Consider the following 17760-nt stretch of genomic DNA (forward strand, 5'->3'; position numbering starts at 1 on the left):
TTTCACACATAGTTTACTTACTGCTTACTAATTACTTTGGAGTTAAAAATGATTTAATCGCTTATGTGGACTTTAAAGAAGCCACAGATATTCACTAAGCTAATCTTTCCTTTTGAGAGCTCAGGCTGTTGAGCAGAAGTAGAAAAGTGAATTATTGGCTTGTCAGAAACATGATGAAATTTAATATTTAATTTGACAGCATCAAAAAGGTACCAATAGGCACTAAGAATGTTTTAAAATGAGTTAGAATAGATGTGATAGATTTCACAGAAGTCCCCAGAAATCTTAAGGAGAAGATGATTCATAACTGTGGTCAAAGACTAAGGCAGTTTGTAGCGCCTGCTAAACAGAAAATCCTAACAACAGCCATTCATCTTAAAAAGGGCTTTAAAAACTTAAATGTTCCCCAGCATATTTAATGTTGTTATTTTTGCATTGTTTCCTCAACCAAACAAATCGGGTCTGAGTCACAAATTTGACAAACAACCACAATTTATCACTCACATCAAAGAATTGTAGTGTTGTGTCTCAGTAGGCAAAGTGAAATGGAAATTATTATTCACGTTTTATATTGTGCAGTAATTCAGCAACATGATCAATGGCTTATGATCATCATCCTGACAAATGCAGACAGAGTTGTGGTCATGCCACATTTAGCTGCCCTTATGTGATTGATGATTAAAGCAGACAAATGATTCACTGTGCTCAACTGTCCATTAGTAGTATGATGCCTATTAGAGGGTGATATTTTGCCTCTGGCACCTTTCACACAGGGACCTCGTCACACTATTTTTTTTTCTCTGTCTGTTGACAGGGATGTGCGTCAGAGTGTATGTTTCTGAATAAGTAAATATAAGCTTATTTTTTTATTTAAAAACCAAAAAATATGTAAATGTATGACACCTGACATACAACATATTGCTGTCACATCACTGCCACATGCTGTGCACCGTCGTAGCAAATGTTTTAGCTGCATCTCCTCTCGGCTTGTCTGATCAGTTCCAGTGAGAATACTTTGGAGCCTTTCCAATGTCTAGTGATGGATCTTTGTGTTATCAGTGAGACGCTTTGAGCCCTGTAACATAAAGCCCCAGCGCTTATTCAGCACCGCGTACCTTGCCTGTGATCAATGGCCAGCAGTCAGGACACTGAATGGAGCACAGATTGAACCACATCTGGGATTTGGATGCTGAATAACAGCCCACTCAACAGGGGTGACTCATGAATAATGCACCAGCCAGCTGAGTGTCCCATCTCCTTTGGCCCCTTACTGGTGATGCTTTTGCACTCAGACCTGTCCAGGGAGCAGAAGGTCAGTGCACAAACACTTGGCACCCCTAGCACCAGCATCAGGCATCCCTGCCCACCGCAACCATGTTATAATGGAAAGCATAATGGAATAGAGGCTGAAAGAAGCACGTAAGGGAGATGTAGCTTCCATTTACAACAATGATCATTTTTTATTAGGTTTTTATAGATTTTAGGAGCATTTTTATATACAACACAAAGCGGTCTGGGTTGAGATGGCACGGAAAACTGCAATTTAACAACCTTATGTTGTTTTTATTTCACTCAGGTCATGGAGACATGCTATTTTCCTTGACAGATGTCATAAATTAAAAATGAACAGGTTTGCAGTTCATAAAACAGTAAGTATATGTTGCTATATTGTTTTGCAACCTGTGCACTATTTCTACATTTCACTGCACTATGATATTTACAGACTTTAGTGACAGACCGATTAATTGGTTGGCCTATGAATGCGGACACATCTGCATTGCAGGCAGAAAAGCTCATGTTGGTTGACCACAGCTGTAATATACGACACAATTATATTGTCGAGTTCTACACCGCAGGATGAGCTTTAACAGTGCGAGCATCTCATGAATCAGATGATTTATACTGAATACATTTTAGTGCATTGTTTTCTCAGCCTAGTGGTTATATTCTGTTTCCCAGTTATTATTCAAACAAATTTCTAATGACTTTCATTGGCTTTGTGTATGCATTGGATTTTATGGATTTGTTGCATTTTGGCTTTATTTAACATATGATTAAAACAGGCGTCGTCATGTGTTCATTATGCAGGCTGAACACAGCCACACAAACGCCTCTCTTTTGTTCATTTTTTTTAATGTATTCAGTCTAAGTAGGCACATTTTGCTCAAGTGGTTTCAAGGACATTTAAAAGGTCATGACGGCAAAAATTGGGTGTACATCGTGCAAATCGAGTTGATGGAGCTCTCATTTCACCAAATGGAGATCACCTGGTTTGGATCCTTTGTGCACCGGTAGCGCATTTTCAGATTTAATAATCATGATGGTAAGTCATTCTTCATTCAGTCATTGACTAGTGATCCAGAAGGTCAACGTGCTGCACTATCGGAGAGAGCACACCACTGAGAGGGAAGTAGGAGGTGTAGCTTTTAACAGAAAGAGTTGATGTTTTATTCTGATTTTTTATTTTTTGGAAAAGAAGCATTAGTTAGAGTAGGCTAACTAATGCTTCTAAGTAAGCTGGTGATTCACTCAAGTCACTCAAGTACACACATGTAAGTCAGTTTTCAGGTACATTATTCTGACAGCAACTTTAATAATTCTGCCATTTTTTTTGATGAGCTACCATTTAGAAACTAGTGCTCGATTATCAAAATGTAAAATACCTAAATTATTAGCACATCCACTTAGGGGAGATTCCCCCTCGAAATTCATCACTTCATTTCAGTGGCTGTTCATAGCTGTTTCTCATTTCACAGCAAATCAAAGATAATAGAATTGCAAAAAAAGAAATAAAACACATTTATGCATTATTACTTATTTTTTAAGATGCTTTTACTCAAAATGTCAGGTATTGGTAAAGCGTAAGTAAATTACAGGATTATTTCAGTTACGAAACAGAAAAAAGCAACCGATTTACCCACTCAAACAAAAAATAGTCCAATAAAACGTACAGAGAAAAGAGCACAACTACACAATTTTTAAAAAAAATATTGTTGCAAAAAAGAGGAAGGTCATTTTTGTCCAGATGCCATCCTTCTAAAGTCATCAAGAGTGCTTTGATGAATGATTGTTCGATAACAATTTTGAACATATCCTGCCACTCATCTCAGTTTTTTTTTATCCTTTGTAGCTGTTACAGCCACTAAGTTGAGAAGTAATTACCTGGACTATGAGGTGTTACAGTGGTAAAGTGATGTTTGATAATTCAGCATTAATAATTTGTTCGTACCATAAGATAAAGTCACTTCAGAGCTGCTTCTTTTTAATTCACTTGAACTCTGAGTCAATTGTTTGACAGTACATTACTTCATTGAAGTAGCCATTTGTATTCTGAACTTTTGCTTGCTTGTAAGTAAAGGGTTTGAGTAGTCTCTCTACTGCATTGCATGCATCAGTATAAAATGATATGTTTTCCCAAGTGTAATGTAAAGTCCTCTGATATCTCAGAGGATTGTCTGCACAGAAAGCAAAGTGCATCCACGCGCAGTGGCTTTTCTCTTCCTTGCTCCCCGCGTCTGCTTCACACACCACTTACCCTGCGACATTTGGGACGAGTTTCTCACTGCTTGGCTTCTCACATCTTGGACACTGACACAAAATAAATGAAGACACAAAGAAGACACAAGGTTCAGAGTTGGAAGGGGTTGGTGGCTGAGGTGTGAAACTATTGGGGTGTAAAATTGCCCTGGCAGCCGCACTGTTGTTTCAGCATTTCATGGTGAGCTGCTCAGCTCGACTTTACTTGACTTTTCTGCCTCCTTCGATCCACCTCCTTTTATTTGTGTTTCTGTCCACACTATACCTTTGCTTAATTTGTCCACAGCACTGTAGCTGTACAACTAAAATACAGAAATGAACACATGGCTTGGCTGGGCCGCCAGGCAGAGAGCAGCTGAATATTACAGTGGTTCAGTTTTGTTCTCCACTGGAGAATGATCCTGGTGAGAGAGCAGACGGTTCAACAGGCTAATATTCACACATTAATTTGCCCAAAGATGTCCAACTGTTCTCCAATAGATCTCATTACGTGCAATCAGTCACAGGCTGGCTAATTGTCTGTGTGGTGTAGGAAAGCTTTACTGGTGCATATAGGAATGACTGGTGCTTCCTCCTGGTGGCGGCAGGAGGCCATGCCCAGGCTGTGAAGAGAGAACAGACGTGGTGCAGAGGGCACTGCAAAACATTTGGCTGTCAGTATGATGCCTAGGGTTTGTTATTAAAAGCATAGGGCGAAACACAGAAACTATTCTGAGCAGCAGGCAAAGCTATGTGACATCAGGCACATTGTTATTTTGCTTCATTAAGTGATGTTGTTTCACTAATTAGTTTTCTTGCCTAAAGCTTGTAATTGGTGACATGTTTATGACTGCATGTGCCATGCCTGTTATGTGAGGAACCCAAACATGATTAATTACCAAAAAAAAAAAAAGTTTGACATTAGAATAAGCACAAGAAAAACGACGTTGTAATTGCTATACGCTGTACTCCATTATCTATATTAGTGCAGTGCCTGCTGTCAGAGACATTTTAGCGTCAGCAGAGGCAGATGTCATAATCAGTGGAGATTTATTTAGAAACTGTGTTATCCGAATTGAGGACATCATTATGAAGAATGTCACATCATCTGTGCGGTCACAAATCAAGCAAAAGACCCTACGATGCAATCACATTGTCGCATCATGCCATACATTTGCATGTGACAATTATGCTTAGTATCAGAGGCGACGTGATGACTCTAACCTTCTAGAAGCTGTCCCTGCCATTCAGCAGCTATCCCTGTAATGCCTTCAAGCAATCTTTTACAAGACTAAGCCACCCAAGTCTCCCAATTTAGTGAGGCTAGAGCCATAACTGCAATAGATGGGTCAATGAGATATAAAAAAACCTCATATACAATCACCAGTCAAATTTTTTTCAGCAGGTTCTATTATTACTATGCATGCAGAGTTTCACGGCATTACTGCCTCATTTACAGCCCAACATAGAGTGCCAACATGATCATCCAAGCAGAGCAAAGCATTAAGCCTATAAAAAAATAGTTCATTTACCCATATCTTTACTATAATAAATAGACACACCTGCCACCACACAGCTAAAACGATCCTCAACCTCATCTGTGTGTGTTTTCATTATAAAGCAGGTGATTGGCTCTTTGTAGGGAGCAGTGGAAAGCCGCTGTCTCCCATAGATTTCTTATTCACGGGCCTTTAAGTGCTACGTCTGCCTAAAAATCCGGAGAACAGGAGCACATAGCCAAAATCAAAGCACTTATCAAAAAACGGTCCCTAAACTCAGCAATGTACTTGCTTTGGTTTCTAGCAATACAGCCAGCAAATCGATGAATAGAGAGTCCTCGATCTGATAGTCACCAGTGCTTTGCTCAGTGGTGCAGTGGTTAGCACTGTCTCATAGCTAAGAAGGTTTTGGGCAAAAACCTGCGCACTGGGTTGTGCAGTGTCAGCCTTCTACAGCCTTCAGGTATCTTTGCATCAGCAAAGTTAGATATCACACTCATTGGAAGTTTATTCCAACTAACCATGTTATCTGAACTGTGACATTGTTATGAGGCCACAGAGGAGTGTGGCATAATCTGTGCGGTCACATATCAACCATAATGGCCTATTCCCACTGAACGCATCATTTGTCACATAAAATTATGGGCAAATTTAAACCTGCTGGAGCCAGCGAGACCCTTCCTGCATTCATCCTCTATGGAAGTGGGGTCCACTTTCAGGAGCATGTTTGTGAATGGTTTAAACTTGTGTCACCTGTGACATCATGCGTCAGGTCAGAGGTGGCTAAACCCTAAGGTCAGACCACAGCTCATCTACATGACCTCAAGCTCTTGCAGTGCTCCTACTCCTGCTCCCAGCAGTACACCCGCTAAATATGATGTAGATCATTTGGTGAAATATGTGAAGGACAGACAGACAGGGGTTTCTTGATTTATTAGTGAGATGTGATGATTATGTTTACTCACATTAGTTTCACATTTTCTGCTCTTTCTTTGAACCACTTCTGAACAGATGGCTGGAGTGACTGTGCTGCTCTCCTCCCTTGTGAGTCTGATTTTAGATTCATAAAGCCAACGTTAGACTAGATTAGTTTCTCTGATGTCTATAAAGCAATTTCTCATTATTGCCCGTGGTTGAAAGTGGGATGGGAGTACACAGGGCAGTGTTTGTCTGCTCCGACAGGCTGCGAAAAATCTTTGTGCCTAGAGTGAAAGAAATAAAAGTATGAGGACAGGCTCCCTCCAACGGGCTGAGTCTGGTGTTGGCATGCCCTGCGGTAAGGCAAGGTTATTCAGATGAAAGATGGTGTTGAGATTAGTGAGCCCTGCCTGAGCGCATGGACGTCCAGCATTCCGCACTGCGTGATTTATGAGAACCATGATATCAGCAGTCGCCACATGAATAAACCATGTGGGCAGAATTAAGCTTCTGTTAAACGACGCACAGCATTTTCCCAGGTGCTTCACCAGCCAAAGTGAAATCACATTCGTGGATGTTGTTGTTGCTACATGAGACTTTAAAAGCAGAGGATGTTTTAATTTTTCCTCTCTCTTTCCCAGTAATTCCCATGGCTTCGGCAACACTTCCAGGTAATTGTTTTGAGCTTATTAATAGTTTGTAGAGCCCCTTGGCACGAAGGCTTGACGTAAGGCAACGTAACTAAGCTCTCATTATCTATTCAATACCAGAATAAATGCATATATTGATATATTTAAACTGTCCTCCTGCGGCTAATGGTTCTTTCATTACAGTCATTTAGCGTGTCAGATACTTACCCCAAGATGAGCTCTTCAGATTGTGTGTTTTCTATAGGCTAAAATATTTGCTGCCATACAATTGAATTTCTCAGCTTGAATAACTGCATTAAAATTCGGAATTCAAATCACTTGATTGGACTTTTCTGATCAAAAATCTGGAACAAAAACAAGTTTCAACCATAACAAACACTAACAAGTTGAAAATGAAAGTTTAACAGTCCAATTAAATAATTAATAGCAATTAATGTAATTACTGAAAATCGTTAAACTGGAGAAGCTACTTTGCACATAACAATTTTTAATCTTTTTTTTTTAAACTAAAACAATAACACAAGCAACATCACGTTGGGGTTGAAAGTCACATATTTAAGAGAAGAACTGCACTGCAAACCCAGGATGTCAAGTCTGCAAGATGTGGGAGGGGTAGTAGTAAATGCCAGCACTAAAGGGAAGGGCTTTTGATCCATACTAAGGAGTATATGTATAGTTATCCTCACTTATGGCTCTTTCTCCCAACCTGTTGTGCTTTGTGGAAGCACAAATATACTACAGTACCTCTTTAAACTTAGGCTGAAATAATGTTTGGACAGATAATTTTTTATTTTCCTTATCTACGTGTGGATTTGAAATAATAAAAAAAGTCTGAAATAAAGTGAGAAACAAAAAACTCATTTGAGGATGCGAATCAGGCTAATCTCAATAAGACTGATTGTGCCAATTTTTAAGATAAAGTCCGCTGAAAATAAAATGGCTGCTTTTGTCTATCTTTTGTTTTTTAAATACACTACTTCACCAGAGGCACAATGTACAGTGAGGTGCTGCGGCAGCAAGAAGCAGCAGTTTTTCGTGGGAAACTACATACATATTAATGCATATTAATAATAGGAATATTGCGCGTCTGTCTTCCTGTCCATCTTCACTCACTGATTGAAAAATCTTATTCAAATGCCTATAGCTAAAGCAGGGGGAACTATTCTTTTCTGGCCTGTATAAAATAATCTGAACACAGTATGCCCTCTGTCCTCAGAAATGAGTTGAACTGCTAATGTCCATAACCATAACTAAGCAGTATTATGGCGAGTATCCAGCCTGAGATTGAGAGATTGTGAAATTAATCCTTGGCTGGATCATGTCAAGCTGGCATTCCTAATCACTGAAGTGTAATAAATAGAGAAGTACCCTAGAGAGAGAGATCAGGTATAAGGCATTGCTGCCTTGGCTCCACTTCATCCTGTCAGCATTACTGAGATTCCCATAAATGCAGCGACAAACACTCTCTCGGGCTTTATGACTTCAGTACGCTTGCCATGCTAGTGCATGCACTTAGTCTCTTTAAAGTGATTTGTGTATAGAGAGGAACAGAACAAGTAATGTGAAGCAACAAAAAAAACAAAAAACAAAAAAAAATACGTAAGTAAAAATACAAAAATGTAAAAATCACCAGCATTCAAACGTGCAATCAAGTCACTCCTGTTATTAGGAAACTATTCTTAAACATAAGCACTCATTATGTTGGTCCTGTTGGAAGCAAACTGTTATTATACTAATATTATTTGATATTATTAATAGGTATATGATACGGGAAACAGTATTTTAGTCTCATGATTTGAGGCGGAGGCAAGTTTGAAATAAAAAACTGTTAAATCTATAGCAATTTAGGTCACAGACAAAAAATATGTAGAAAACATAAAGATGTCACAAATTTAGTCAGCAAAGTAACTACTACCTGTAGCACTTTATATATTAATAATGTCACACTCTGATGCCAATCATAGTCTTAATAATATATCTGTATTTATAAATAGCACACTAAGGAGGAGTAATGCTATATAAATGATGAATTAAGCACTTACTAATACCTTAATAATGCTTAATAGTGTGACATTATTATAACGTGCTACCAAAAGTATTTATAATAATTTAACTTTGAATATAATTGATTATAAAGTAGCAAATGCTCAAAAATAAAGCACCAGTACCCTCAGATTATAGTTACTATTGGTTCTCATTAGAACACTCATAAAGCTTTGAAATATACATACAAATATACAACTCATAAGCAGATTTTAGAACCTAGTTTTTGTAGTTTTGTTGTACCTGCAGAGAAACCATCTCTTTCTGGCCTCTTAACACTCAGGTATTTGGCTGAAACCAGGGGAACCAGAGCGTACAGTGTGCCACACTGTGGCCTCTGTAATGAGGCCTGACTCCTAATGACTCACAGCCCCCAGCAAGAGATAGAGGTGGCCAGCAGTGGGGCTTATCTCATTGGCACTCTGTGCTGCGTGGTTACTGCTGTAACCTTTAGATCACTTCAGATTAGGCTGCTGCGGGAATCCTTCAGTAGTTATTACAAAACAGATTGAGCGGCTGGAAGAATTCTCATAAAAGTTGTATACGAGCCCTCCGCTTGAAGTTGTGATAATAGGCTGATTGTGCAAAGACATGTTACAGGCTGAAGCTCGTGACTGATCGGCGTTCTCTAACGCTGCCTCAGATAAGGCTGCGATGCCATTGTTTTTGTTGACTGCTTTTGATTATGTAAATTCACACAAGCTAGCGGAAACAGAGCATTGTGATAAATTTAGCACTAAGAAGGTCCTGAAAGCGGCAGGGGGTCCACAGAGTGGAGGTGAGCTAACTTGTGCTAGTCAGTCATGCCTGCTGAGCATCATTCATGGAAGAGTGCAGGAGTTGGTCAGCCAGGGGACAGGGTGGTTAATTGCACTGCACTTTAATAAGTCACACACTGAAGACACATGGCTTTAATCACGCAGACGTCCCCGCTGATAGGCAGTGCAAGGGACAAAGGTGGCTCCGTCTCATCGGACTTAATGTTTCTGCAGGCAGGTGTCCGATGTAAACTGCGGGTGTTCCTGTCAAGATTCAGAAGTCCATATAATCACGTACACACACCTTCACTATACTCTGCCGCTTGTTCTTTGCACTCGTCTAACCTCGGTACCTAAATGATGTTGCTATTTCAGCTGTTTTTTCACTGGGAGCAGCACAGCGGTGGGAAGGTTTCATTGTCACAGTAATCAAAGTGGTGACGAGCAGAAGTGAAATACATTTAGGTTGAGTGAGGTCTCTGGAGAGCATTTTGTTGGTGTAAACACTTTTCTCGTCAAAAAAGAGGGAATCTATTTTCAGGGATTTGAGCAGATACAGTGCGAAGTCATACAGGAGAGCCCCGAGTGATAACCGTCATATTCATCCAGCTTGTCTTTTATTCAGTGCTCTCTGTACGGAGAATCAGCAATGAAGAGAAGTTATTCAACATTAATTAAAGGGCGTGTTGCTTGCCCCCAACAATGCATTCTAATGTTAAAATCCATGTTAAGGGAAATAGCAAACATGTGATTAGGCATTGCAAAATGTTAACTAGGTCTTTGTCCTTGACATTCACATTTTTAATGTCACTAAGCTGTTCCTGACGCATGCTGCGCTGCACACATATATCTCACTGGAGGTAGATTTTGTCCAAATCTAACAGGATTTGCTAGGATTTGGAATTAAATCTCCACGTAGGGTTTGATTTCCAATCAAAATTGGCCACTGCATTTTGTTCTGCCTTTGATGGTTTAAAAAAAAAACAAAAAACGATCTCACTTCAGTCATTTTTTTTTTTTTTGCTGCAAAATGAGACTGTTATTTTAAATGTTGCCATAAGAGACAGTCAGCCTGATATCAGTCTGACAGCAACCAAATGGGATCAAGTTGGCTATTACATCCAATCTGTTTTTGATAATACAGCATGTAATTGTGATAAATCATCGAAAATCACACATCTGTTGTTTACATAGATGGAAACTCACAAATAACAGAAATGTACATTTAACTGTTACATTTGTGCACAGCAGCCTTCCTGTCCTATAGAAATATAACCGGACTACAACCTATGAGGTGCCATAAGGGACATTATTACTGAAACGCTCTCACACACACTACTGAAACGCTCTCACACACACTACTGAAACGCTCTCACACACACTACTGAAACGCTCTCACACACACTACTGAAATTTTAGCTCTCACACACACTACTGAAACGCTCTCACACACACAACTGAAATTTTAGCTCTCACACACACTACTGAAACGCTCTCACACACACAACTGAAATTTTAGCTCTCACACACACTACTGAAACGCTCTCACACACACAACTGAAATTTTAGCTCTCACACACACTACTGAAACGCTCTCACACACACTACTGAAATTTTAGCTCTCACACACACTACTGAAACGCTCTCACACACACAACTGAAACGCTCTCACACACACGACTGAAATTTTAGCTCTCACACACACTACTGAAACGCTCTCACACACACAACTGAAACGCTCTCACACACACAACTGAAACGCTCTCACACACACTACTGAAATGCTCTCACACACACAACTGAAACGCTCTCACACACACAACTGAAACGCTCTCACACACACTACTGAAACGCTCTCACACACACAACTGAAACGCTCTCACACACACTACTGAAATTTTAGCTCTCACACACACAACTGAAACGCTCTCACACACACTACTGAAATGCTCTCACACACACAACTGAAACGCTCTCACACACACAACTGAAACGCTCTCACACACACTACTGAAACGCTCTCACACACACAACTGAAACGCTCTCACACACACTACTGAAATTTTAGCTCTCACACACACTACTGAAATTTTAGCTCTCACACACACAACTGAAACGCTCTCACACACACTACTGAAATGCTCTCACACACACAACTGAAATTTTAGCTCTCACACACACTACTGAAACGCTCTCACACACACTACTGAAATTTTAGCTCTCACACACACTACTGAAACGCTCTCACACACACAACTGAAACGCTCTCACACACACTACTGAAACGCTCTCACACACACTACTGAAACGCTCTCACACACACTACTGAAATTTTAGCTCTCACACACACTACTGAAACGCTCTCACACACACTACTGAAACGCTCTCACACACACTACTGAAATTTTAGCTCTCACACACACTACTGAAACGCTCTCACACACACTACTGAAACGCTCTCACACACACAACTGAAACGCTCTCACACACACTACTGAAATTTTAGCTCTCACACACACTACTGAAACGCTCTCACACACACAACTGAAACGCTCTCACACACACTACTGAAACGCTCTCACACACACTACTGAAACCAGAGGCATTTCTGCTGAACAGGAAGTTGTTTCCTGACAAGGAAACTGATGGAAAAAGTGGTATATTTCAAAACACTACAAGGATTTCTACTCAGCAACCTGCTAGTACAGCAGTCCCCAACCTTTTTTGCGCCACGTAAACGATATAAAAATAAAAAAACGATAAATATCATGAAAACCATAAATAGAAATGTGTTCGAATTTTTGTGGAGGAATAAAACCCATTACATAGAAAGATCTCAGCTTGTGAAGGGATACAATAAAGGTGGTATCAAAACTCCAGAATTGGAATTTATGGTTGGCACCCTTAGAATTAAATGGTTAAAATCTTGTCTGTCACAGCCAGACTCTACTTAGCTCCACATCCCATGATTCTTGTTTAATAAAATAGTATACAGGATTAGACTTTATTTTGAAATGTGATTTTGCGGCAAATAAAATCCCCATAAAGATATCAAACTTTCCAAAACAGACGTTGCATTTTTGGGAAAATGAGATTTACCCACAACTTCTCCCCATAATTCAACCTTATGGAATAATAGGGTAATAACACTTAATCAAAAATCAATTTTCAAGAGTGACTGGTTTGAACAAAAATATTATATTCATAACAGATTTGTTGGATGATAACGGTGTCATTCTAAGTTACACAGACTTTTCAGAAAAATATTGTCTAAACTGTTCTCAAAGAGAATATAACAAATTTTGTGAACTGGTCCCACTGCCTCTGCTTCATTTGATTAAAATTTTTATGATATACAATAATTTCTCATCAGTGCTCCCAAATTTATTGCTAGGGCAATGTCAGCTGTTTGATAAAAATGCAATAAGAAATTTGTTAGTAGTTTCTTCAAAGACAAAATATTTCATAGTTACAACAGAATGGTTACATGGCATGGTTCTAATTTAGTTATTTCATATACACTGGATAAAGCATACTAAAAATTTATGAAATAGCCTATTCTACCTAAAGTTAAAGAAACACACTTTAAACAAAACTAATACTGTGGCAGAATTTCTAAAAAAAGAGATTTGGCTTTGAGGTGGATCAGTGTTCTTTTTGTACTGATGAAAATGAAACCCTAGAACATCTTTTTTTTTCTATGCCCTATCACACAATGTATTTGGTGCAACTTAAAAAATTGGATTTCCCTAAATATTAATGATGTGCCACTGTTTGAATTACATCATAATTTTTTTTATATGGATCATCTAGCATTGGATGTCTCAGACATTATTAACATCATCATACTTTTGAGTAAATATCATATCCATTGTGCTAAATGGAGGAACGCTAAGCCTTCTCTCCCTGGTTTTATTGATGATTTTAAGATATTTTTCTTTGCTAAAAAAGACAAAAAGCACATATGCCAAAAAAATAACCAGGATAATGCACGTCTCCCGCTATTCTAAATTTTGAATTTAAAAAAAGGAAGCTGACACACGCAAGACTTTATCAAAGGTGTGAGCATCACAGCAGATGCCTTTGTGTCAAAGTATCTGAAGATAAAACACATAAAAACATGAAGGTGGTTTTCCTGGCCTGGGATTTTATAAAAAATATTCTGCAGTACATCAAAAACGAAAGAAAACCATTAATCAACATATGAACGTTACCTCTGACGTTACAGCGGTTTTATTAGAGACACGGCTAACGTTTTGCATTTTGCATAATTTTAAAAAGTTTAAATTTATTCAGTATTGAACGGCAGAAATTAGGTTTTCTTTTCGGAAGTATGTAAAATGAAAAAAAAAAACAGCGGCCGACTGCGCTGTAAACAACAGTAGACTTGTGCATAACAAGCAAGCGAATAATACAGAAAACTGATTTTTAGACGGGAAACTGTTCTTGAAGTACAGAGAGAGAGAAAGAGAGAGAGAGGGCTGTGCATGACGTGCGATTTTATCGTGGTGGAAGCAAAACAGTGAGGGAATTCATGACGATGTTTATGTGAAGCGCAGTTTGGATCTTCTTTTGCTGCTGGTTCAGTCAATATTGTTTGGAGAGAGATAAAACTAACAGCTTTAGAATCGGCGCAAAAACGGCGTGAAAACAAAGCGCGGACCTGCCGACAGATCAGAGTCAGCGAGCTGTCGGCTTTCAGCCCCGACCGTGTCCGTGCTGTCGGGTGAGAAAGGCGACATCTCACTGATTCTGATCCGCGGGTCCGCGCTGTGTGTTTACGTATTTGTGCAGAAGCCGTGTACCTGCTCTCATTTACTGTCTTAGCTGTTTGGTGGTTGTTGAAATTTTGTGAGGTTTCACCAGAGATTCTGGCATTTCGGGTAAAATAAATTTATATTAAAAAATCGATTCAGGATTTTAATGAATCGATTTCACGTTATCCAAGCCAGAATCGATTTTAATCAATAAATCGATTATAAAAACCCACCCCTAACTAACAGGTTGCTGAGTAGACATCTGTGTAGTGGTTTGTTTGAAATCTAACACTTTTTCCTTGTCAAGAATTAACTTCCTGTTTAACTGAAATGCCTTCCTGTTCAACTGAAATGCCTTCCTGTTTAACTGAAATGCCTTCCTGTTCAACTGAAACGCCTTCCTGTTCAACTGAAACACCTTCCTGTTCAACTGAAACACCTTCCTGTTTAACTGAAATGCCTTCCTGTTCAACTGAAATGCCTTCCTGTTCAACTGAAACACCTTCCTGTTTAACTGAAATGCCTTCCTGTTCAACTGAAATGCCTTCCTGTTCAACTGAAATGACTTGGTTTTTCAGTAGTGTGTGTGAGAGCGTTTCAGTAGTGTGTGTGAGAGCTAAAATTTCAGTAGTGTGTGTGAGAGCGTTTCAGTAGTGTGTGTGAGAGCGTTTCAGTTGTGTGTGTGAGAGCGTTTCAGTAGTGTGTGTGAGAGCGTTTCAGTAGTGTGTGTGAGAGCATTTCAGTTGTGTGTGTGAGAGCGTTTCAGTAGTGTGTGTGAGAGCTAAAATTTCAGTAGTGTGTGTGAGAGCGTTTCAGTAGTGTGTGTGAGAGCGTTTCAGTAGTGTGTGTGAGAGCGTTTCAGTTGTGTGTGTGAGAACGTTTCAGTAGTGTGTGTGAGAGCTAAAATTTCAGTAGTGTGTGTGAGAGCGTTTCAGTAGTGTGTGTGAGAGCGTTTCAGTAGTGTGTGTGAGAGCGTTTCAGTAGTGTGTGTGAGAGCGTTTCAGTAGTGTGTGTGAGAGCTAAAATTTCAGTTGTGTGTGTGAGAGCGTTTCAGTAGTGTGTGTGAGAGCTAAAATTTCAGTAGTGTGTGTGAGAGCGTTTCAGTAGTGTGTGTGAGAGCGTTTCAGTTGTGTGTGTGAGAGCGTTTCAGTAATAATGTCCCTTACGGCACCTCATAACAACCAGTCCCTACAGCCGAGTCCCCTCAAGTTGGCTCATTGACAAAGACTCATTCAAACTGATGGCAACATGTTGGCTATCTGTCACCTTTTTTAAATTAGAGATTAGTGATTATTTGCAAACCTTCAACAACGTCTCTGAGTGTGACTGCAGTCATCCCAAGTGAGACTGTGACTGTTTGGAGAAAGTTTGCCTCCTCTTAGCCGACCTTGTGATCAATAGTGTGCAACACCATCAACAGTTTGGTGAAAAAATTCAAAACAATCACAAAGTAGCCACGGAGTTTTCTTTTTTGTTCCTTTTATTGTAGATGCAAGATTTCCATCCTATTTTTTACTTGTGTGACTGACCCATTAGCTTGCTCTGAATATAGGCATAGCTTTGTCAAGCTAAGTGCACCCAGCTAATTTAATGAAAGCTTACTCAAGCCGGCTTGTTCTTAACATTCCCACAGTATTTTAATTTATTTAATAAAATATCAATATTTGGTGTCTCTGTATCAACATAATATCCATAGACAAAATATTGCAATACTATGCTGTATTGATTATTTTTCCCCACAAACCTAATAATTACGGTGATAATTTTAACCCAATCAAATCAAGCATTCTCTTGATGCTTGTTGTAATAACAGTGGGAGTGCATTGTTTTGTATTTGTTGACCGGCTGTATAATTGTGCTGCAGATTTAAAATTGCTTCAGACTAGCATAGTCTGACTTAATGTTCAGCAGACGTAATAAGGGGACCTACAGTAATTCTTTAGTCTTCCCTCTCATCGCCGGGCCTTGGAAACTATTTACATGAATAAGAAATGATGTGAAAGTATTTATTAAGCCTTTATTTTGTTGTGGCTGTGTTTGCATCTTAATTTAGAATTCATAGCAAATGAAGGACGAAAAAATCTCAAACCTACACTCTGACCTCCCAGCGAAAGCCATGTAATGAGAAAAATGATAAACACATGAATGTTCTCCAAATTATTGCAATAAACCTTGTGTAGGCTTTGTTAATGATCACAGTTAATGTGATCTTGTCACATTGTGGACAAACCACTCACAGAGTTTGAAACGTGAAGAGAGTTCATTGTATTAGCCCCTCTTGAGTTAATGCAGGCTTTTATTCCTGTGGGTAAGTTAGTGTGGATGTGGATACCAGGTAGGTGGAAATGAGAACCGTGTGCTCGAATGTGGAGGCTGCGCAGCGTAAACTGGCCTTTCAAGAGCAGCTTTTGTTGAACTATATGCCTGTTGAGACTCTTGATCCCATAAGAAATTTATTATTTTTGTGTGCGTGCGTCCATGTGAGAGCGAGCAAGGAAGCATGTGTCTTCTGTGTGTCATCATAAGCTCATTATTTTTCTTCTCTCCCACAGATCTGCGACCTGTCATCACCTCACCCAGCAAGTGTATGTGTGCGCACTGGCACTTCTGTGTTTTTTCTGCTTCCAGAGCCCCCTCAGCAGCCACCGAAAACACCCAGAGACCACAGGCTGCAACATTAGGTGAGCTTTAGGCCACACGCCTCTGGCTATTAGATCTGTCACTGTCTCCTCATTTGAGGGCACTGTGGCACTTAATTTGCTTGCAGACCACACTCTAAAGCTTACTAATAGTCATTGATTTGTTTAATCTTGCCACATATTTAGGATAATCCCAATTTTATTACCTCTTAACCCCCTTTCAGACTAGTGATTGAGAACAATAAAAAATAAATAAAAAAAATATTGAGCTTGTCCACAGTCATTCAGATTAAATGGCAGAGGAAGATGGTCTAATCAAAGAAACAGTAAAAGCTTTCTGGTTCATCAAGCAGTGTCCCTGTAGTAGCGTATAACCCGACTGTTTCAGAGCAGCGCTTGAATATGAGAGCAGCTGTAGCCCATAACACATGTGTATCTTGATTAATCATCCTGTTAAGGAAATGAACATGGCTTTAACCTCTGCCTGTTCAGATGAACTGCTGCTCAGAGGAAGTGGAGCTCTGATTGATTTTCTTTCACATGTGAGTGAACTACATGCATCTATCAATGCAGAAGATTAGCTGAACATGTGAATTTGTGCGTTATTGGATACAGTCACTCTGAAGTATTGAACACATCCCCATAACACGGCAAACCACATGCAGAGCACACGCAGCCCACACATGGATGTATTACTACATGTTGAGTTGTACAAAGACGCATCATGTTGAATTTATTACAATTCATTATTTTTGCTCAAAATGCCACGCTGTAACATTTTCCGTGTACTTCGTACTTGTGTATTTTATTACTACTGTGCAAAACTGAAATTTGCTGTGTTAGTCATGCACGTGTTATACCTGGACTTCTATACCTAATCTGTCATTGTCACTTTTGTTGATGATATGTGCTCTTCTTCTGCCTAATGAAAAATCCTGATTGGGTAAACAGCCTGTCTGTCTCTGTCACTGGGTGGTTTC

The 17760-nt window shown here is 39.4% G+C and overlaps 1 protein-coding gene across 7 annotated transcripts in view; it reads left to right on the top strand.

The window, feature by feature from the left end:
• megf11 (multiple EGF-like-domains 11) overlaps positions 1 to 17760 on the top strand; it is an 85462-nt gene that overhangs the window by 4483 nt on the left and 63219 nt on the right. For 6 of the 7 annotated variants that reach the window (XM_082539031.1, XM_082539036.1, XM_082539033.1 and 3 more), the window contains exon 2: positions 16694 to 16822. The gene's annotated coding sequence lies outside the window, so the exon portion shown is untranslated. Of the gene's footprint in view, positions 1 to 6435; positions 6473 to 6574; positions 6605 to 16693; positions 16823 to 17760 lie in introns of those variants that run through there. The other variant, XM_082539032.1, reaches the window with a different exon arrangement.

This window comes from Aulonocara stuartgranti, assembly GCF_965226115.1.
Source record: "Aulonocara stuartgranti genome assembly, chromosome: 7".
Taxonomy (NCBI): Eukaryota; Metazoa; Chordata; class Actinopteri; order Cichliformes; family Cichlidae; genus Aulonocara; species Aulonocara stuartgranti.